The following is a 22,651-nucleotide window of genomic DNA, read 5'->3' on the forward strand; positions in this document are numbered from 1 at the left end:
TTTTGATCAGTTCACAGTGTCCTATTTGGCTTATATCCTGTAAATTACAGGATTATCCAAGGATCCCAGAAAGCTTTCTGCCATTATTTCAATAATTTATTATTCAATACAGGAAATTCATAGCACATTTCATTTCTCCCTGTTGGTGGTTCCTAACATTGAAACATTCAAAGGTAAAAAAAAAAAAACGTTCTCTTGGACACAAGAGGCATTTCTGCTCCTGGAAGCCTTGTTTGTAACAGCTCCTGTTCTTCATTAACTGTCCCAGTATGCTCTGGGTGTGGTCTTGAAAACTCTTTCAGGGCGTTGCAGTATTTCCAAGCCACAGATGTAAACACGTTCATTTCCGTTTTACATTTCCCTCTTTGTTGAAGAGGTACCAATATAAAAACATTAATTACACTCCCTGGCCAGACAAGGGGACTTGTGCTTTAGGAGACTTGTACTTTTCAGAGCTAAGCAGTTGTAAATAACTTTTATGAAGATGACGACATGGGGAGTGCAGTTGAACCCAAACCCTGTCGCCCATATGCGTTCAGTTCTGAATCCAGGATTTGAGTTCAGGCAAATGCAGCCTGAAAATGCCAGCCACATTTTGCACCTCACAATCTGAGACTTTGTTTTTGGTTTTTTAAATTGGCCATTTGTCTTTGTTGTTTACACACTACTCATATTTGGCTGAGCAGCAACTGTTGAAAAACATACACAAAGCAACAGTCCCTTTTAATAGAGGCTCTCACTGCTTGCTGTATATTATTGGTTTACCAAATTAAATGTCAACAATTTTTCACGAGATTGTAACATTTATATGTAAGCAGGCAGTCACTGTGGGTCCTGAAAAACACGCAAAGAGTAAGAGCAAACACAATACCATAGTTCGTGTGACAATTGAGTCCTTAGCTCCCCCTGCATGACTATTGCAGTGTAAAATGTTTTCTGTCATTCTGATACACAACTACATAACAGTAGTGCAGCTGCAATATGCGTGTATGTAGTACATGTACGAAGTTCTCCGATGCCCTCAGGCACATGTGAAGGTGTGCTGTGCAGTTGTTACGTTAGTTCATACTTTAAAGATTAAAAATGTGTGGCATTTACAAACATCATATTTGGGGGTCATGATTTCTTTTTAGAAATATTAACCTGTGATAAGCATATATGTGATTGCCCTTGCTATGTGATGTATTTTTTGTTACATTGTTACACTATTGAAGAATGTATTGTGATGTTTCTTTCATCCTAAATAGGTTGCTCGTGGGTGGCTTTGTCCAAATGTTAGTTTTTGTTGAAACCTATATTTTTTGTGATTTATTTTGTAAAGTTTACGTTGAGTAGGTATATATGATATGTATTCTAATAATAATATTGTGTTTTCTGAAATGTGTACAAGCATGGATTTCTTCTGATTTTATAAACATCCCTTTAGGGACACGCACAATCAGGACTATGAGCACACAAAACAATCAAAATTACCTCAGGAGCAATTGTGATTTATTTCCTCAAGTGAAGACGAAGCAGAGTAATATATACACTTATTATGAAACAAAATGGACCCGGTTTTGAACATACTGACGATAGAGATTTCTGTTAGTTTCTTGTATCAAATTATTCCATCTTTAGCTAAATTGTTTACAAATATGGTCTAAGTCCTGCCAACATTTTCTTAAAAGTGGCAAGCAAGAGCCTGAAATGCTGGAAAGATTGGAAAACGTTTGGATCAAATTGAAGCACAGTGCAAGAATTCAATAAAACAGTGAATATTCTAGTGCGTTATGCACGTTTTCATGGCATTAGTGAAAGAACCTCAAGTCTGATTTATAACCAGACGATATTTAACTCAAAATACAGACTTTATGGATAAAGGTGTAGAGTATGGGCCTCATTCCGAGTTTGGAGGTAGCCATGGTGCTATTTGCGCCATGGCTGCCTCCAAAATCGGGTCCGACTCCGGTTTGGTGAGATGGGGCCTCACCGGTCCATTCCAACCATGGAGGGACCGGTAAGTCCCCATTTACCATTCCCCATTCCCATTTGAGCCCCCATAGGGCTCAATGGGAATGGGGAGGGCGCAAATAACGGCTAGGCGCATCGCAAGGCTGATATTTGCGCCCTGGTCCCCTAACGGGAACAGTAAGGTACGTTTGGTCCGACCATACGTACCTTACGGGTCCCATTGCGGGACCTCGGAATAGGGCACAAAGGGATTACTGGCACCGGTGTCCTTACCGGTGGCCAGTATCCCTTTGCGCCCGGGTCGGAATGAGGCCCTATGTGTATATTGAGAAGATACCCAAATTTGCCTGTCCTTCTGAAGGCCGAGAATGTGATCATCGTTTTTAAGTGGAAGTTTGCTAAAACAAATAGGGGTTCCCTCCTGATTTACCAGGTTTGTTCAGCTACAATTCATAGCTAAAATAACAGCAAACAGTATGAAATAAACAGAGGAAGGAACAACTAAAGGGCAGCACATTGTTACCTTATGTTGAATTTTGAATTTGATGTTATGCATACTATGATTAGCACTCTCCTTTGATGAGGTTGCTTGTTTGAACATAGGTGTACCTAAAATAGGATTATGTATTTTTACAGGTATATAACCAACATGTGGTACGTACTATTGAAATGATGTAGGTAATTAAGGGTATTGCAGATTGTAAGATCAATACAAATAAAACAGAGGTGGTACTAATAAACTTGAGACACTTGATTCAAAGACTCATGCACTCTCCTCTTGTTTTTGTGCACTTTTAGTGGTATGGTAATTCAAAATCATTTACAATTCGTTGTTCGGTACTCCAATTTTTCATTAAATAAAACTTTGGGCAAGTTAATCGCTACAGATGTCAGTATTATCCATCATTAAATAATCAATTTCATGACATTAAATATTCCCCTGCTAAAATCTCATTGTATTCAGTACCTCACTTTTAACATTTAGATTCTAGATAAGCTGTTTCATTCCTTGAACCTTTAGACAAGTTAAACGCTAGTTGAGTCTGAGCAATCAATTTAGTGACATTTTTGATGGATATTCAATACATCACTTGTTACATTTTGACTCTTGGATGAGTTGTTCCTTTGATACAACCATATAGACAAGTTAATCACTAGTTAAGTCAACATGTGTTTCGCCTTGAAGGCTTTTTCAAGGCTGTAGGGATCCTGTATCTTGTGATTATTCCGAATTACTCAGTTTATACATTTTTCACCTTGCTGCTTGGCATACTCGTAGGTTAAGAACCTTGATCATTCAAAATCATAAAAGGCAATTGAAATTCTGTATCTATTCTAAAAAGATGGCCATGGATTAACATAATATGTTTGTTGAATGAAATGATAATGGGTAGAGAGAAAAGAACATCCAAATTAGGTTGGTAGCAGTGGCAGTTTTGCTGTATAATAAATTAATAATAGATTGTACCTACGCAATTAAGTCCTTATTAACTGGATAATGAAATAAAACTTAACACGTTTCTGAATGAGTTATGGAATCCTGTTCGAAGCCTTAGTGAGTACTGTCTTTGGAGCAATACTGTCCTCAGTGATGTTCTCTAGATCTATGAAAAGTATGACCATTGTAATTGCAGAAAGCAATATTTTATTTACGTTGATTGTTCAGTGGCAACATGTATATTGAAGTTATCCTTTTTTATATGGAACTGTGAGGGTAAATAAAGTGTATGTATAAGGTGGTGTACCCTTTGGTAGCATTGTATAAAATAAAATATGTGGCTTGAATAACTAAAATAAGATTATAGATAAGACTCACATCTATAAACGCATGTCCTTCATTGCGCTAATGCCTTTGGCATGCATTCTTCACGGCAGCGTGTGCCACATGTTTAATGGCATCCATCCTGAATAGCTATGCGAAATAGAGGTAAGGATGGCATCGCGCATGACGTACTGTCGTGTGACCTCATTAACCATGTAAAGACGTGGCAGCACTTGTGAAAAGGTACTGAAATAACAAAATATTGTTGTCTCAAGCTAATTGTGGTGAATAGATTCTCTTGGTTATTTCTCGAATTAAAATTAAGAAATGAGTATGACTGAATACACCAAGCATGTATCTCCTCAAAATAATGTTATGTAGAGGCTCACTACGTGGAATCATACTGTAAATTCATCTAACTTTGGGGAAATTATGCTGTATGTGTATTTCTCAAAAGCCTGTAGTTTCAGGTTAGAAACGATTACAAGTATTTCTCATTCATGTTGGATTGATACTATTGGTTCAAGGCCTGCAGTGTCAGGTTAGAAGATACTGTAAGCATTTCTCGATAATGTTGGATATTGTTTGGTGGTATAACGGCTCTGTAATAAATAATGTACATTGGTACAATTATTCACAAATATGTCCTTTGAGTTGGTTGTTTGTTGACATCCCCATGCACTATTGGATAATCCTAATAAAGTTGTACATATATATGTTGTCACAGAAGAAATGCATTTCTTGGTCAAGATTTAGTCCTATGTACACTGTACGTCTCTGACATATTTATCTTGCTTTAAACCTTCTTAGTTCTAGTTCTCTGTTTCTGCCTCATATTGATGTTGGTACTTGGTCTATGGCTAGACATTTTATTGCACTCTTCTGATGATTCTGATGTTGTTTCTGCCAATGGTTAGCAAGTGGAATATATTCTCTTCTTGACTGTCATGGAATTCAAGTATTCTCTCATTCAATGTTTTAATTCTCGCATTGTGCTATGTGAGAAACTTGAAGGTGTCTCACCCGCTAGTCCCCGGAGATCTGTCAGCCAGGTGACCAGAGCATGGCCATCGCTATTGGATCCGGTTTGTGGGGGTGGACTAGTGCGAGAGTCCTCGGGAGTGGAAGTGGGACACTGATGGGTGAGACCCAGTACCCCCTTTCTTATAACACCTTTTCCCTATCCTACCTCGTAGGATACTCAGAAGTTCTACCCCCCACCCCATTTCCAACACATAACACTTTCCTACACTGCAATTGCCAATAATCACGCACACCTGACAGCCCTTTACCTTCTCCACAGGGATAAAAGTCAGAGCAGGAAAGCACACTTCGAGCAAGGCCGAACACACGAGGAGACAGCTACACCAAACTGTCAGTTCAAATGGGGAAGGAAAGTGGTAAGTCCTGCAACTCAGGGAATCCCAAAGACAAATGACTTGTGTATGTGATTGAACTTTGAAGAAAACCCAGTTGAGGTCCAGGAACAGAGGGGTCCAGCACCATGTGGGCGCTCAGCTCATTTGAAAGACTCTGACAGGGACATATGGTTTGAAACTACAAGAACCAGAAGCCCTAGGAAAGGGTGGAACAAGGTGTCAGAGTGGTCCTGTAAGGCTTAAGTCAAATCACTTATACAATCGAAAGTCTAAGACCCATGGCCAGGGGAAAGCTAGGGCAAGGGAACCCAGCTTTCCGAGAACATTGTGGACAGTGTAATAAGGCAAGTGTGAACCCGACAGTGGGGTGCCATGAGAAAGCTAGGGGAAGGGAAACCGACGCTTCCTGATGAAAATGAGCAATGCATGAACTGTGTTACGAATACATGAACTGTAATATAGAAAGGCCATAGTGAACACGACGGAGGGAGGCCCAAACTGTAAAGAGAATCTGGGCCCGGCAAGGGCTAGATCCAAGGGGCAAAGAACAACTGCCCAAGATTCGAGAGTACCGAAATAACTTTTTGTTTATCTGTTTTGTTTCTTTGAATCAGCCAGCCTTCTAAGGCAATAGACTTTTACAAGAATGAGACTTAGCCTCTGAAGGTTTTTGATAGCGTTGAACTAAACTGTGAACCTCGTGCTGACGACGCCAAGGAGTGTGCTGTGCTTGAGAGTCCCGCCTTGTCCCGTGCTTTAAACATGGGCAAGGGAGATCCATCCTTACCATCCTTACTTTCATTTTGTGAACACTTTTTCTTTTCTGGTGAACATTATCCCACACTCTTTTTGATAATTTAATAGTAAGGATTGGCAATAGTTGTATTTTAGTATAGGTCCTTTTTAGTTGACAAGGTGCAGCCAGGACTGCCTTATTATTAGTTGATGGTCGTAGCTTGGTCATATCTTAGATTTAGGTTTAGATTAGGTGTTTATCTCACCTGTTATAAAGTTCAATAAACACCCTTGAACTGTGATCACTTGTGTCTGTCTTTACTGTTGCCGCATTAGTTCCTTACATATGTCAGGGGTGGGATGTGACTCAATTGAAACAAATTGGGGAACCCTACGTTGCCACATTGAGTTCCTTACAGCTACCTATATACATCTTCTCACATATGCATCTGATAATATATACAACAAATTTACTTGTCCAATTAAGAAATGTATTCACATGGATTTCTGGACAACATGATTTGACTGAACATTGTTTAAAGCATATTTGCACATGGTGCAATTTCAAAGTTTATAGAAACCTACGAGTTCTTCATTAGTGCTCAACCAATTAACTTTCTTTGGTTTGGTGCTGTTCATTTGAGTTGGTTCAGTATTGTGAGGAGGGACGGTGCCTCAATGTATACTATGCTCAGTTTAGAATCAGTGGGCCTCATCATGACCCTGGCGGTAGCCGTGCTGGTAAATACCGGAGTCATGAATTTACCAGCGCCCGGGAATGGGCAATTACTGGGGCATTACAGCCCTGGCAGACCCGGTAATTGCCCATTCCCGGACGCCGGTAAATATGATTCCCCATTCCCATATGAGTCCTATTGGACTCAATGGAAATGGGAGGCCGGATGCACCGGCACCATTCGTGAATGGTGCCGGTGCATCGGACAAGGTCTGCTCATGGATGCCAGTCCGCCCGCTAGGTGAGACCTGGCCGGAAAGGCACCCGTGAGCAGCACTCGTAGTTTGCTGGTCCGGCAACAACGGTACCGTTGTTACTGGACCTGCAAACCTATAATGAGGCCCAGTGTATTCAGCAAGACCTGTGTCGAGTTTCAACAAATTTCAATGTTTGGCCAAGCCTTGATATACTAATTTGTAATCTTAACTGTACTGAGTGATACACCTAACTGTGTTAGCTCTGTCTGTTTTTGATGTTTGGGAATTAATAGCTCCTTTCTTATTTTTGTTAGTGCTTTGGTTTGTGCTTTTGAGATACTTTGTGCTTTGCATCCTCTGTTTTTAAATCGTTGTGCTATCAGATGAAACTCATTTGTTCTGTCATTTTCATCACTACAATTCTTACAGGCATGGCTAAACTTTCTTGTTGGTATATTTTCAATGTTACTTTTGCGGTGACAACTAGATGCATCAAGAATATAATTAACTTCTGTTCTTTTCCTGTACGTCTTAGTATGTAGTTCATTGTTTCTGATGTAGATTTCTATCTAAAACGTGTAAATTACTTTTACTGGGTTGTTCTTTCAATGTTATTTTGAATCAACTATGATTGAGGTGTTGTATGAATTGTATCAGGTTATCTTCACCTCTTTTCCATATGACCAAAATGCTGTCAATATATTGATTCCATAGTTTAACATGCAGTTCATATTTTGTATTGGCCTTTACATGTGTTACTTCAACATATCCCATAAATGGGTTTGCCAGGAATGGTGCAAAACATGCTCCCATTGCAACTCTGGAAATTTCCCAATTCAGATCATTGGAAAACACAAATATATTGTTTTTGAGTGTGAAGATCAGCATTTCTTTGATAATATTATACTGTAATGTGTATGTTCCTGATTTATTTGTGTAAAAGTAGTCTAAGGCTAACTCAGGCTTAATGGATATACATAGTGCTGAAACATCCAAAGTAGTCCGTGTATATTCATTGCTCCATCCAGTTTGTCCAGTTTATGCAAGATATGCATGGTATCTCAAATATACGATTCTAATTTCAGTAATTCTGGTTGAAGATATTGGTCAATACATTCTGAAAAATGTTCAGTAACCCAACCAATTCCACTGACAATTGGTCTGGCTGATGGTAGTTTTGTACAAGTCTTGTCTATGTTGGGTAGCAAATATTTTGTGGGCAGAATGGGACAATTGTTTGTAAGATATGCCTTATCCTCATCTGTAAGTATTCCATGTCAATACCATTTGGATATGAAGATGTTGGCCTCATCTACTATTTCTCTAGTGGGATCTTTTAGTAGTCTCAGATAACAATCTGGTGTGTCAAAATGCTCCTGTGCCATTGAAATTTAGTCTGCATATTTTTTAGTAAGACCACATTGCCTCCTTTGTCCATCTCCTTGTCATCTTTTGTGAGTGTTAGTAAGGCTCTCCATTCATTGCGGTTTAGATTGCAATTGCTGCTTTTGCAAAATACTTTATTCAATCTGTCTTCTTTACTATGTAATTCCTGTGAAAATTCCTTAAAGAAAATACCAGTAAGATTATCTGGTGACAATCTACCAATGTGGAGGATAATTTCAGTTGTTGTGACATTAGATTGTCAGATTGTATACAGAGTTCCCCTAATAACTGTGAACCAGATGTTTCCGTTTCCTCCTATAGAGAGAGAATTAGTTCGTATTTTCAATGTCTTGCTTAGTTAATGAGCGGATCATTATTTTGTCTCTTGCTGGTTCTGGTATAGGTACCTTGATGTGAAAGTATTTCTTTAATTTTATTTTCTGTAAACATTTCAATGTGTCAATATGTATATTGGTAACATCAATGGTATTGGAAGGAGCAAAAGATAGACCTTAATTGCGGACATTTCTCTCATGTGGTGTGATTTTACGAGATGATAGTTTTATAACAAAGTCCTCTGTCTGAGCAATTTCTACTTGCCCCGAATTTCTTGTGCCTTGTTCCCTGACCTGGTCTTTACTCTGGTGATTTCTTCTAGCTCCTCTACCTCTGTTTCCACTTCCTCAATGACCTTTTGTGTGTGTACTTGTGTTATAATATCTCTTGGTGGTAGCTCTTGGAATCGTATTTGTTTCTGAATATTTTGTCTGAAGCTTGTATACGTCCTGTTGCATCTTTTGTAACGTTTTATCTGATCTCATACTAATAAAGCTGCAGTCTCATATCCATTGAAAATTCGAAAATGAAGTATAGCCTCAAACCAAAAGGATTACGCATAATATAACTGTTGAGACCTCTGACATTCCAGGATATTATTCTAAGTTCCCCCATCGCACTTAATCCTTCTACTATGCATCAACGGTACCGTGTTGCACTACAGCATATACAATGTGGATTCATAGGCTAACCCCGACTAACTACCCCAACTCCCCCACCCCCAACAATTGCCCAGCTTAATTCCTTGTGTTCAGACCTCACCACTTCTCGCCCCCGCTCCAGGATCTTGTCCTGGTGCATGGGCGCAGTAGGCGGATACGAAACTGTCAGTATCGAAACAAACAAATCCACTCTTAGGTTTAGAATGCTCCTGCATGGTGGGATCTTAAGGAAGCACCACATTGTTGACTCCTACATTTCGGCAACTCACATTTTCCTGAGGCTTCCATCTAGTGCGTTTTACTGTCACTGTGTCCTGTTCATATAGACCTTTGCTGCCTTAGAGTGGACTTGGTCTCCGAAGTGCGTCTAATTAGCTCCGCTCGAGCTAGCTTATGCTCCCGTTGGCAAATTCTGCGTGTCCATCCATTCACTCACGTCTTCCGGATTATCAAAGGAAATTGCATGACCTTTGTGAATCACTTTCAGTCTAGTCGGATATAACAAAATGTACTTTAAATTAGCCACCGTAGCCTTTTTTTCACCGATATGCAGTTCATCTGCTGCTATTATATGTCATTATCTTGATGGTGTGATGACTTTGATGGTATCATCACTTCTTTCCCTGAGGTAGACACTCCCTATATGGCCGGGGAACGGCAGACGCTACCTGATCCTGACCCTGGGTGTGGCTATATGAGGAGGACCACCTGGGGAGAGGTGACCCTGTGGGGAGAGACAGGACATCTTTGGTGAAAGACAAATATCCCCCATTACCCTTTAGGGATGTTCCCTCCATTCCTCAGGCCGTAATGGCTTATTGCACCACTCATCCTCATCCATGGTCTGAATACAGTATTAATATTCCCCGACATGACAACCAGAGTAATGCATTAATTACTGAGACGACAAAGAGGCAGGGAGCAGTAGTGATTACCCCTTAAAGAATCCCATACCAGCTTCCTTAACAACATATTAATAATCATCCATCAACTACTGAGACGAAGAAGAGTCAAAGAACAATAAAGATCACTAATGCTGGGAAACCTACGCTGCGTTCTAGTCTTTGGAAACTCTTTAATCAGACCGGGAAGTTTAAAACCTGTGCATGCGACAGCAATGAAAGAGAGCTGCAGACGCCGAGCTGCGCAGTTACCTACGCGAGCAACAGCCGGAACATTGGGGGCGAAGACGCTGTGGAAAATACTACCAAAGCTAATCTGCCCAGTAGAAGAAGGAACCGGAGTGCAGAGAATGCACTGCCTGAGAAAGAAAGGCAGCAGAAACTCAAGACCGGCACAGCAGATGCACAGCGGATGACAAGAATCACGCCAAGCCCACTATCTTAAGAGAACAGAAGCAGAGAGGCACGAGAGGCACTTGGAGCACACAGTAAGCCCAGGGAAGCAGAGAGGGTTACCGGGTTGCCTGAAAGTGTGCTCTGTTTTGAAATAGCTATCTAAAAGCAAAGTGAAGTATGTGAAGAAGCTAATAAATCTAAACGCTATACCATGAGTGAGAAGAGTGAATTATGTGAAGAAGCTAAAAGACCCATAAGCTATTCTGCGAACGGGTTGTTTAACCCACACCTTATAGGGACAGAATGAGAAAACCATGTAAAGGTGAATGAAGTTGAGTGAGGAGCAAAAGGCTAATATATGAAAGAGAGAACCATTCAAGGAATGATACGCCCACACAGGGTATTGTTTCATGGGTAAAAGAGAATTGTAAGGAAATGATGGTATGGAAACCCTGGCAGGAGAGTATACCAAATGAAGAGAACGGGAATCAAGCTATGGTATGAAAGTCCTGACTAGAGAGTACACCAAGTGAAGAGAAATATTGTATGCAAGTCCTGGTAGGAGAAAATACCAGATTAATATAAAATGTATAACGACTGTAAAGGAGTCCCGAAGAATAAACCAGGCCAAATCAAGTGTGTGTGTTAAATTAAAAGAGATTCTCAAGGAAGATACATTCCCTTGAAATTACGAAGTAAAATAAGAGTGAAGAAGACACTGACAGGAAAGTAAAGCAGGTGACCTGCGAGTCTGTGACCCAAATTGTAACGTGAAAGGAGAACCCTTAGGAAGTCACATACCCTAGGATCTTGAACTATTTATTTGAAACATGATTCCTTGTTTTGAAATTACTTGCTAAAAGTAAACTGGGGAAGGGAACGATTTCCATGAGAACTGTGTATGTGCCAAGAGGGAGAAGCCCTTCTCTTGGGCTACAAGAAACATGTATATTGGTAAGAGAATCCTGGGGAAGGGAGCCATTCCGAGGAACTGTGAATATTGTCCGCTTGGAACATTTTCTTTCAGAATTATATCTTTTTGTTGAAATGGAACATTTGTGCACCTTGAGATCCATAGCGAATACCCTTTGCATCTTAGAGATAATTTTTAGAGTGTGAGGGCCAGAATAGATTTCAGACATGGGATGTATTTTTACTTTGGACATCTTGACAAAGGACAGACCCATACGTTTTTGGTTGAGGTAGGGAAATGTCTTGTAGGATAGGGATCGTAAGGCAAAATTTGAATAAAAATGTATAGCCAACACTTTGGGCCTCATTACACGGACGGCGGTCCATGCCGGTAAAATACAGGCACCGCCTTGGTGGAAAGGGGAATTACCGCCCTATTCCAAGGTTGGTGGGGCGGTAATTCCCTCTTCCCCATTGCCCTTCCCCATTCCCATTTTTGCCCCATCGGGCATAATGGGAACGGGGAAGGTGCTAATTACGGCACCGCAAATTGCGGTACCGTAATTTGCTCCCTGGTCCCTTTGCGTGTTGGTTTTTAATGCCTGCAAAAAGCAGGCGTTAAATTCTCCAACCCGCAAAGGGACCTCGTAGTAAGGCGGTATGGGTTTGCCGGTACCGGTAAAATACCAGTAAGGTGTAATGAGGCCCTAAGTCTTCATTCCTAGCTCCTCACAATGGTCAAATCTTAAAAACAACACAATTTGCAAACAACATTTTAAAATCCCACATTTAACAAGAAGATACTAATTATTGTTGGAAATGGGAACATGCTAAATGGAATTATGACTTTTTTTCAAAATACTTGTACCTAATTTTGCAACAGATGTATGTTTTACTGTGGCCTTTCATCAATTTATGAGCTTTATAGATGGCAGGCATTTTCAGTTTTGTAATCAGAATTTTTTCTACTACATGTCTGTATTTCAAATTTCTCGAAACAAATCATTGTAATATACTGTAGTTTTAGATAACTGAAAGAGTTATGGAAAAAACTCTAGGTGTTGGCTTTGTCAGTAAGAATTTTGATTAAACTGAGGAATTTGAAGGAAAATGGGATGACGCATTAAGTGTAGTTAGAGGAAATGGATGATGGCAAGCATCACAGTGAATGGTGTTTACTATGTAGTTGAATTAATTTGATTCAGTTTGGCACATATTTGTATAAGGTGCAATATTATTGTACATGCAGATAATCCCATACGGCCTATCATTTGAATAAAATGGACGTTAGGATATTGACAGTGTATCAGCAATGTCAGAATTGTATTTCCATCTGGTAGCCATAGCTTGGTCATCTTTCATCCTCATAAATGAACAGGTGCAGATTGTTTTTACAAAATAAAATTATTATTTGCAGACACATTGCTTCCTTCTGGCCTATGGTGTCACAAGGAGCAGTCTTCCACTGGTGTCTACCACCGAAGTTGAGTATTGCAGCTTTTCCCGCTTCTTGACCCTGTTGTTTTCTTTCCAGCACCACTCTGCTTTGCTTCTACACAGTGGCAATTTGTTTCATCCTCTTCCTTGAGAATGGCAGAGATTACTTCAGAAGCATGGAAAAGAGGCGGAACCAGTCACCCACATACATATTGAGTCCCCAAGCAGGTCAACCCTCTGTTTCAGTAGTTTTTCTGGACATATGCTTGCTTTCTTAAGACAGATGGGTTTCACCACAAATATGCCTGTAAACACTGACGGTGTACATTCAGGATCCAATGCGGATTATAGATTTATAAAAAAATGTGTTCTGCTCTTGGAAGAAGCCCTTTGATGACCCTTCACCACTGGAAAGAAAAAGAAAGAATACATCAGACTTCAGGGATGGACACATACACACCCATCAGTAAACTAACAAATATATCCATGGATTTGTGATTGATTATTTGCTCTCAGGCAACACAAGAAACGCAGCGTGGTAATTTGATTGTCAGTGGGGTGCATTTTACACAATACATAGTAATTAGCTACTCATTACTAAACTGTTCTTAATCTTGTCTTAAATTATGCATTAATAAATATATTGTTATAACACCCTCAAACATACGTTTTGGCACTCATACACGTTGATTTGCTGAATAAAATGATTAGCTCATCTAAGGCCTTTTTATCCATAAACTATTTTTCTTAAAGAAATCAATTGGTGAACCAAACTAATTATATCCTAATATGCAGCTGTAAAAGCAAAAAGAGAATATCGAGGCTGAGTACCCCAAAAGGAAATATACCAAACACGGGCTTACAAAGATACACAGATCTTTATTCTATAACTGAACAGTTTTCAAAGGAACAAAGTATCAGATAGCTATCTGGCCCTCAGTACATCACAGCGAATACCAGCCCTTTCAGTGTGAGAAGTGAGTGGGGCTGTACATCAGAACATTCGCTCTTTTATACAATTTGTAACATGATGTCCAGCCCATTTACAGGTTAACCATTTCTCGGGCTAGGGGTTCGTGCTGAGTTCACTTCTAATTAATTCATCTATATGCATATGGATTATTCCTAGTACATACTCCAATAGGTTACAATGGCAACAGTGTGTCTTCGGATTTAACATTAAGCCTTCGTACATGTTTTATACAATGTAGTTAAACAAGTGTTCACATTCCGTATTTAAACAACATTGTGCTTAATATATGCTCGCGGGTCAGTTTCGTTGGCACAGGTAATCCTCAATCTACAGGTCAACGAAGGACAAGGTCTCATTACATGACCCTAACATTTGGCCTACGGGCAGTTTAGACATTAACTTACATGTGGAGGTGAAGACGGCCAAGTTACAAACAAAAGAATACTGTCCACCATTTTAGAACACAGGGTGACTTTGGAGCGAGAATCAAAATGGCGGATGAACCTAAAATGGCGGCTAAATCGATCTAAGATCGGAACTTTGCAATGCGGGTTTCTTCGCAGAGCGACTGGGCTTAAGCCAATATATATAATAAAGGAGGCACGATATGATATCCCATTTAACAAACCCTCCTTTTGGTCTAAGCCAAGCGCTAAACTACTTCTAGTCACTTTACGAGTAACTCCACATCTCAATGTCCATACATCCTGAATCACTGTCGGAAACATCAATTGCCATAAGGTCAGATACTAAGATTTCTTTCAGCACATATTCATTGGAGTTTTTCTCTGAGGCGTATACTTTATGTCCTAATGTACCCATCGCTTGTGCGCAACATCCTCCTAGCATCGAACACATACCAGGAAGACATTGTATACAACAGCAAAGAAACAACAGAATACCTAAAATAATCAGCAAGACCGAAAGTAGTTTCCATCCCCAAGATCGCAAGAAGTCCCACAACCAAGTGCTAAGATCCCAGTTTCCCTCGGGAACATGCACTTCTGAACATGCATATTCTGTATTGCCTTGAAGATAGTTGGGGAGGAATCTGGCACGAAAACACAGCAAGCGGACCCCACTAATTTACATACCCACCAGGTTCAGCCAGGATGACATCTAATGCCATCCGGTTCTGAAGTGCTACTAACCTTATTGCTTTCTGTTCTAGAGTCATATTATAGAGTATGTCAGTGGTCCGGTTGATGGTCCTCTCCAGTACTCTCGCTAGTCTCCTGATATCTTCAGAGTTCATTATTTGTCCCCAAAATGGCACAAAGGATTTAGCTACATCAGCTAGAACTTGTGCTGAAGTGTCACCATTTTCGTCTCACCGCGAAAAAAGCCTTTGAGATCTCTAGAGTACTAGCAATGAATACCCCGGATAACAGAATCCCTAAATAACAAGTTCCCTGCCAATCCCTGGGTAACCATGGAAATGCTACATAACCGCAAACAAAGTAGACAGGTTCGCCTACATACAAGGGTCTGTCCTCACCAGTCAAATTCGCAACGTTGGTGCAACCTTTAAAATCACCCATTAACTGTGTACCATTCCTTTGTATGCAGAAAGAAACTGAATCGGGGCTATGGTTAGCAGTGTAGGAAGGAGGCGTGGCATCCCTATTGCCTATAGGAGCCATCTTGAAAGAGATCAAAGATTGAAAAGGACGGGACAGTCTATCAGAAGGCCTAATAGAAGCAACATTAAGCTTACTCCTATTTGCAAAAAGCGAGCATCCCAGGGGCGTCAGAACACATTTTTCAAACTTGTTTAAGTTAGTCCCATCGAAGTTCCCCGAGATGCTATCATTCCATCGGCCAAAGAATAGTGCTCTAAGAGAAGCATAGCATGCAGTTGTCAAAGGTAAAGGATGAATATACCAACCTAGCCCCTTATCCGCGTGTTGCGGTAAGTGTGAACAGGTCCAACCATTAGATTTGTTAAAAATGGCATGTGTAGCATTCATGATGAGTAATAGTGTGTTGTTGTGATAATTCTGTCTGTGCTGAGAGTCTCTAGGAGACAGAGTATGCAGATGCACGAAAGGAGTAGAACAGTAGGTAACTTTTCAGTAGGTAACAAATTCTCAAATGGATGTACTTCTTCTAGATACCAGAAACCTAACTACTATTGTGAAACCAATTAACATTATTATCACAAGACAGCAATACGTTTTCGGGGCCCACACATTAAATTGTCCATTTTCGCAGCTGGTCACACGTTCTCTTATCAGTTCTGTGCGAGCGGAAGCGGTTGCAGGCATTGTATTCCTCAAACGAATGCACCAAAGCTATTTGCTGGCGACCTCCAGGCCGAGCGTTTTCTTAGTCCTTCCACAAACCCGAGCCAACAGAATCCCTTTATGTACAAGTGATCGGGCCAAAAAGACAAGCCCTTTGTTGATTTTCCTTCGATGGCACAGCAAACCGTGCAGTAAGTCTACTTCCGCGAGCGCAGATCGTACCTTGTGATCCCTGGTACTGAGTGATCTGTGAACAACGTGTTGTCACTTCCCACTGGAAGTGGCGAATGATTAGAAGCAAGATCAGAGACAAAATCCGGAACAATTTCCAGAAACAAAACGGTTGGAGAGTGTGGAGATGAGATGGCTGTTTCCCCAGACCGCATGGGCTCAGGGAGAGTCTCCGATGCACTCTCGATGCTGGTTGCTGCTTCGTGATCGTTGGTTACAGCATTGTTGAGGGGTTCTGTATCTTCCGTATTGTGTGGCACTTGGTGTGGAATCCTCTTGGTATGCGACGCGTGTATCCAATGCTTCCGTCCTGCTACCCGCACCGCAGTCTGTGTGACCAGCAAAACTTGAAAGGGGCCCCGCCAACGAGGTGCGAGGCAAGAAGATCGCTCAAATGATTTGGTGAGGATCCACTCTCCCGGTCGCATGCTGTGACCGGGGCCCTCGTACCGTACAGATAAAGCCTCTCGCACCTGGTGATAAATCAAATACAAGTTTTTAGTTAACTGCTCACAGTAGTCAGAGAGAAGTACATTTTCGACATCTCGTAAAGAACGAGACTTCAGAACATTCCAAATATTAGCAGGCCTACCCATAACCACCTCAAAGGGAGAGAGCCCAGTCTTAGTTTGACGGGTTGTTCTCATAGATAACAACACGATCGGTAAGGCATCCGGCCATTTTAGTTTGGTGCCGGCACACGTCTTAGCGAGCTTGTTCTTGATGATGCCGTTGTGTCTTTCTAGTATTCCAGCACTCTGAGCGTGTCTAGCCGAATGGAACCGTTAATCGATTTGTAATCCCACGCATATCTGCAGAATTACAGCAGCGATAAAGTGTGGACCATTGTCCGACCAGATGACTCTCTGTAACCCAAATCTTGGAAAATATTCTTTTAACATAGTCTTTGCCATGGTCATAGCTGTGTCATCTTTGACGAGAAAAGCCACAACCCATTTGCTGAAAGCACAGATGACGTCTAATACATACTTGAAATTGTTGCAATGTTCCATTTCAATAAAATCAAAATGAATAACCTTGAAGGGGACAGAAGGTGGACCATAACTACCCCAAGGAGTTGATGTGCCCTTTCCCACATTATGCTGCAAACAAATCATGCACCCCTGAACAAAGTGTTCAGCTACTTTAGGGATTTTGTCATTTACCCACACATTTTGCAACATTTTAGTAATTTTTCGAGCACATATATGGGTGGGACCATGAGCCATAACAACCATCATCGTAATATATGCGTCAGGCAGTAACCACTTCCCTTCAACTTTGTCCACCCAACACCCATCATCATCCAATTTTCCCAAACCTTCAGCCCATTTCTTAGCTTCTTCTAATGTGGCATCGGCTTGGATATCCCTTACGGAATCAATAACTTCATCCAAAGTACAGACATTTGTGGCTTCCCTTGAAGTATACATTTCTGAAGAGACACCAGTGTCAGTCTGTTTGGCTATTTGGTCAGCAAAAGCGTTCCCATTTCCTACATTGTCTACAATCATCTGATGTGCTGCACATTTTATGATCACTAGCTGAGTTGGGAGTGCAAGTGCTGAGATTAACCGTACTATCAAGGAGCCATGTTGAATTTTCAACCATGTGAAGTCAAGAAACCTCTTTCTGACCAAATTCTACCAAAGTTGTGAACCACCCCAAAAGCATACTGACTGTCAGTATATATGTTTACTGTAAGCCCTTCGGAAGGTTCACGATCTCGGGTCAATGCTATAATCTCTGCAGCCTCCACGGAGTTATGCGTGATTCTCTTGGTTTCCACTACCGTGCTCAATATAGTGATTGCATAAGCAGCTGTGGATGTGCCATCCGGGAGTTTGAAGCAGGAGCCATTGCAAAACAGCTCCCCTTGTGGATTGTTCAAAGGAGTATCCTTCAGATCGATTCTACCCTTTGTCTTTTGTTCGGTAGTGTAAAGGCAGTCATGTGACTCTTCGTCACTGCAACCAGTACCTTGCGGGAAAGGTACAAGTTCAGCCGGATTAAGAACACAGCACCTCTTAATTTGTATGTGCGGCGCAAACAAGATCAATTCATATCTCGTTAATCGTGTGGAGGTGAGGTGTTGCGTTTGTGTTCTGTTCAGTAGAACATCTACAGAGTGAGGTACCATTAGGGTCAAAGCATGCCCTAGGGCCATTCCCTCGCTCTGTTTCACAGACGCAGCAGCAGCAGCAACAGCTCGCAAACGTCTTGGCAAAGCGCATGCTACAGGATCAAGGGCTGAAGAAAAGTAGCCGCACAGCCTATTCTTACCTCCATGTTGCTGCGTTAATACAGCCAAAGCACATCCATCACATTCATGCACATACAACACAAAGGCCTTTTCATAGTTTGGTGTGCCCAAATCTGGTGCCGAACACAATGCAGTCTTGAGCAAATCAAATGCTTGCTGGTGTTCCAAGTTCCACGGCAATGGCGAAGAAATGCCCTTCTTCGTCAAAGCCAACATTGGTTTAATCACTAGTGAGAAATTAGGGATCCACTGTCTACAGTAAGAAGCCATTCCTATCAAGGCTCTAACTTCCTTCTGTGTATTTGGGACAGACATGCTAGAAATGAGTTTTATCAGTTCAGGCGTTAACCTTCTTCCCTCCTTTGACAGGAGATAGCCTAAATAGGCGACCTCCTGACAACAATATTGACATTTTTTAAGCAAAGCTTTGTGTCCCTGTTTAGCCAAGTAAATAAGCAACAACACAGTGCCCTCCTTACAAGCGCTCTCTGAGTCAGCAGCTAAAAGCAAGTCAACATATTGAAGCAGTGTACAAATAGAGGGCCGCTCAAGGGTATCAAGCTGGTCTTTCAAAGTCCTACTATAAATGCTAGGACTTTCCGTGTAACCTTGCGGTGCACGGGTAAAGGTAAACGAACGTCCTCCTAAGGTCAACGCAAATAAGTATCTACTCTCTTTGTGTATAGGAATACTAAAGAAAGCGTTCTTTAGATCCACGACACTAAAATGAGTAGCTGAAGCCGGGATCATAGTTAATATTGTCGTCACATCAGGCACAATTGGAAATTGTGGAGCAACAATCTTATTGATGGCACGTAAATCAATTATGAAACGAAACGGAATTGCATTATCGCCTTTTTTGTACATGGGTAAAATCGGGCTATTGCACAACCTACCTGCAATTTCCTCAATCACCCCTCGATGCACAAAATCAGAGACTATGCATTTCAAAGCTTGCTCAACATCGACCAAAATCTTATACTGGGGAATACGTGGCAGCTTTACTCCATGTTTCAAGACAATTTTAACAGGTTCAATTTGCAAAACACCGACGTCATTATCGTCAATAGCCCACAAACACTCCGGAACATCACTGAATTCTGGCGGCAAAGGTCTGGTCAAGAATTGAGAGATAGAAAGTTGTTGTGGTGAAATTGTCAAACGCACTCCATCAGAAGAACAATGAATTACTGCATTTAATTCCTTCAACAGATTCAACCCCAACAAATTCTCTCCACAATTCGTAGTCAAAAGGAATGGACAATGGTCTGTAAAGTGTACCAAAGAAATAGGTACTGGTGAAGAAACCGGACAGACAACTGGTGTGCCAGAACACCCTACAGAAACATTGATTTGCCCTGACAGTGGAATGTTTGGAACCCGTGAATGATCAATGGAACACTTCTGTGCCCCTGTATCTATCAAGAATAGATGTTTCCTATTTACCACTAACATCTCAACGTAGGGACCTTTCTGATTAACGGGAATAGTTGTTGGTTCCAAACCCTGTTTCGGGCAATCATAGCGGAACAGAATGTCATCAAAAGGAAGTTCTTCAGAGAGGTAAGCAGCAGAGGGATGATCAAAAATGTTTCTGTTATTCACACTCAATGCCTGATTGTCCTGCGAAAAAGGTTGCTGTGAATCCTGTGCAAACTGACCTCTACCAGGACCCACTACACCTGAGCGACCTCTGGATCGTCTATCCATATTTCCAAATGTGTTATTTGACCTCTGCTGGAGGATCGGGCATTGTGCACGCCAATGACCCTCTTGTCTACAATAAGCACACTGGTTAATGTTTACAGGACCCAATGGCACATTCCCCTGTGTAACATACTGACCTCTAAATTGCGTACTACCCCCTCTAGGGCCTCTAACAATTTGCTGCAATAGTACTTTTGTTTTTAAGTCACCTTTTCTCTTTTCAACTCTTTCCTTTTCGTTATTGACACGATTCTCATAGTACTGAGCCTACTTCTGACTGAGAATTCGCTTGCCAAGCGATCTCAGAGGACATCATTTGTGACTGGATGTCAGGCAGCAATCCACGCACACATTTGTCCACGAAAAATCTTTTCCCAGACTCTGTGCCTAAGTCTTGTCCACTGAAATCTGAAAATACCTGTTCGAACCGATTGAAGAACTCGGTAGCATCCTCAGACTTCCCTTGGACACAGGCAGTAAGCTTGTTCCAAATAATTCTCTTTTCAGGAATTATAGTTTTCAATTTCGTAACTATTCTGTCAGGCAAAGTTAGTATTACCTGAGGCGGTCTCTCGCCAGCTGGCCTTTCTCCATCAAGTCTAACAATGTTAGTACATGTATCTCCTAACCCTGGTACATCATCTACAGTTCTAATCTGTTTCCACAAATCAACAGGCAGGAGTACAGGAAATAACAAATCAATATCACTTTGAGTCAATACTGATGATTGCAAAACAGACTCTATTTCTTTATAGAACCCTGTCGGATTCTTCCTAATGTCGGGAATAGATTGTTTAATGGTGTTCACTTCCTGTCTCAAGAACGGGATCTGAACGAACTGCGACACATAATGTGTAGGAATTTCATAGGCATGTGCACCTGTTCCGGCATCCGCTGGAACCTCGACTTTTGGGACAAGTGTCGGAGGGACCTCTCTCATAGGCACCTGAGAAGTAGGCAACTCCGAACGCTTACTAAGCAACAGAGCCAAATCGAGCGCTAAAGCAGCTGAAGAAGTGTCAAACAAAAAAGCCCTTTTATAAATACTCAATAACTCTGCGGGACAACAAATCTTCTTTACACACTCATCCTGTGGGTACTCTACCATTACCTGTATCACTTTCCTCTGCATCTCTAGCGTATACTGACTATAAGTGTCATATACTTCTACGGGAGTTATCGTCATGTCTGAGATCCATCTAATCGCATCTTTCGTACAAATTTGTGTTTCCTCAGTTATCGATTTTCGACAAGGAAGGAACCGTTTTTGTACGAACATAACGTCCAAGCTATCACCATCTTCATCATCATACCGTAACCTTTCCAGCTCCCTTCTATACTCAAGAATCCTCTCAACATGCTCTAGCACCTTCTCTGCAGTATCTCTAGAGAACGCTAAAGTATTCAGATCCCTCAACTCTTCTGGGAGATCTATATTCTTTAGCCTGTTCCACATTACACATAAATAAATTCCTAATCCTTCAATAAACATGTTTTTCTCAGGATGATTGTCTGTATTAGAAAGTGTGGCAAAAACATCAGCTTGTTCACCCTTCTCTATGCAATGCTTAGCCCACGTGTTTTCTTTGGAGATACAGTATTACGAGTTACAACCCTCAATCCCCATCCCCGATCTACTACAAGCGGTGTAGAACCACTTGGAAGTGGGAGAGTAGGCAAGTTTTGAACATCAGGGAACAGAGGTGCTATTACTGGTACAGCAGGCAAAGGTGGAGGAACAGGTGGAGGAGCAATGACAAGAGGAGGAACAACGACTGGTGGAAGAGGAACAGCAGGAGGAACAATAGGAAGAGCAGGAGGAACTATGGGAGGAGGAATAACAGCAGGAAGAGGCAAAGCAGCAGTAAGAGGAACATACAGAGGTGGCGCAGTGGCACCAGGCCTTCGTTCATTTAACAGTTTATCGATAAGTTCATCAGAAACATGAAAGTCTTTAGAAGGATAGATTTTCTGGATACCAAGTGAGAAAGCCCTATCCATATTCCTAGCTGACTCAGACTGTTTATTTTGGTCATACAACAACGCTTTTTCGGCATTCTTCCAATTCTGTAATACGTCAAATGCTGCAGGTCTAGCCTTTTTCTTCAATAATATAGATTCTAAGTATTCAATACGAGGGATTTCAAAACTACCATTGATTGGCCACTGAAGTTCGGAAGCATGTCTAGTTTGTCTGTGCCAAATATCATTAAGTACTATACTACCAATGCCGTGCTTACAATACATAGTACACGCCGGAGACCCCTCCATTGGGGCCGGACGGCCAAATTCCAAAGATTGTCTGTCCTTGCAGAATAATGCCCTGAAGCAGGCAGACAATTTCCCAGGCATATCTGAATGCTGGTGTTACCTGGTGAATAATTGAACTCGCGAGTGCAATACGCCAAAGCAAATTATCAGGATACGTAAGAATTGGG

At 41.3% G+C, this 22,651-nt stretch overlaps 1 protein-coding gene across 1 annotated transcript in view; it reads right to left on the minus strand.

Annotated features, from left to right (window-relative positions):
• Positions 1–1,469: 1,469 nt before the first annotated feature.
• HSD17B3 (hydroxysteroid 17-beta dehydrogenase 3) overlaps positions 1,470–22,651 on the minus strand; it is a 1,348,454-nt gene continuing 1,327,272 nt past the window's right edge. Inside the window, exon 12 of the mRNA XM_069625697.1 lies at positions 1,470–13,200. The gene's annotated coding sequence lies outside the window, so the exon portion shown is untranslated. The remainder of the gene's footprint in view (positions 13,201–22,651) is intronic.

This window comes from Ambystoma mexicanum, chromosome 6p, assembly GCF_040938575.1.
Source record: "Ambystoma mexicanum isolate Mex_15411 chromosome 6p, UKY_AmexF1_1, whole genome shotgun sequence".
NCBI classification, from domain to species: Eukaryota; Metazoa; Chordata; class Amphibia; order Caudata; family Ambystomatidae; genus Ambystoma; species Ambystoma mexicanum.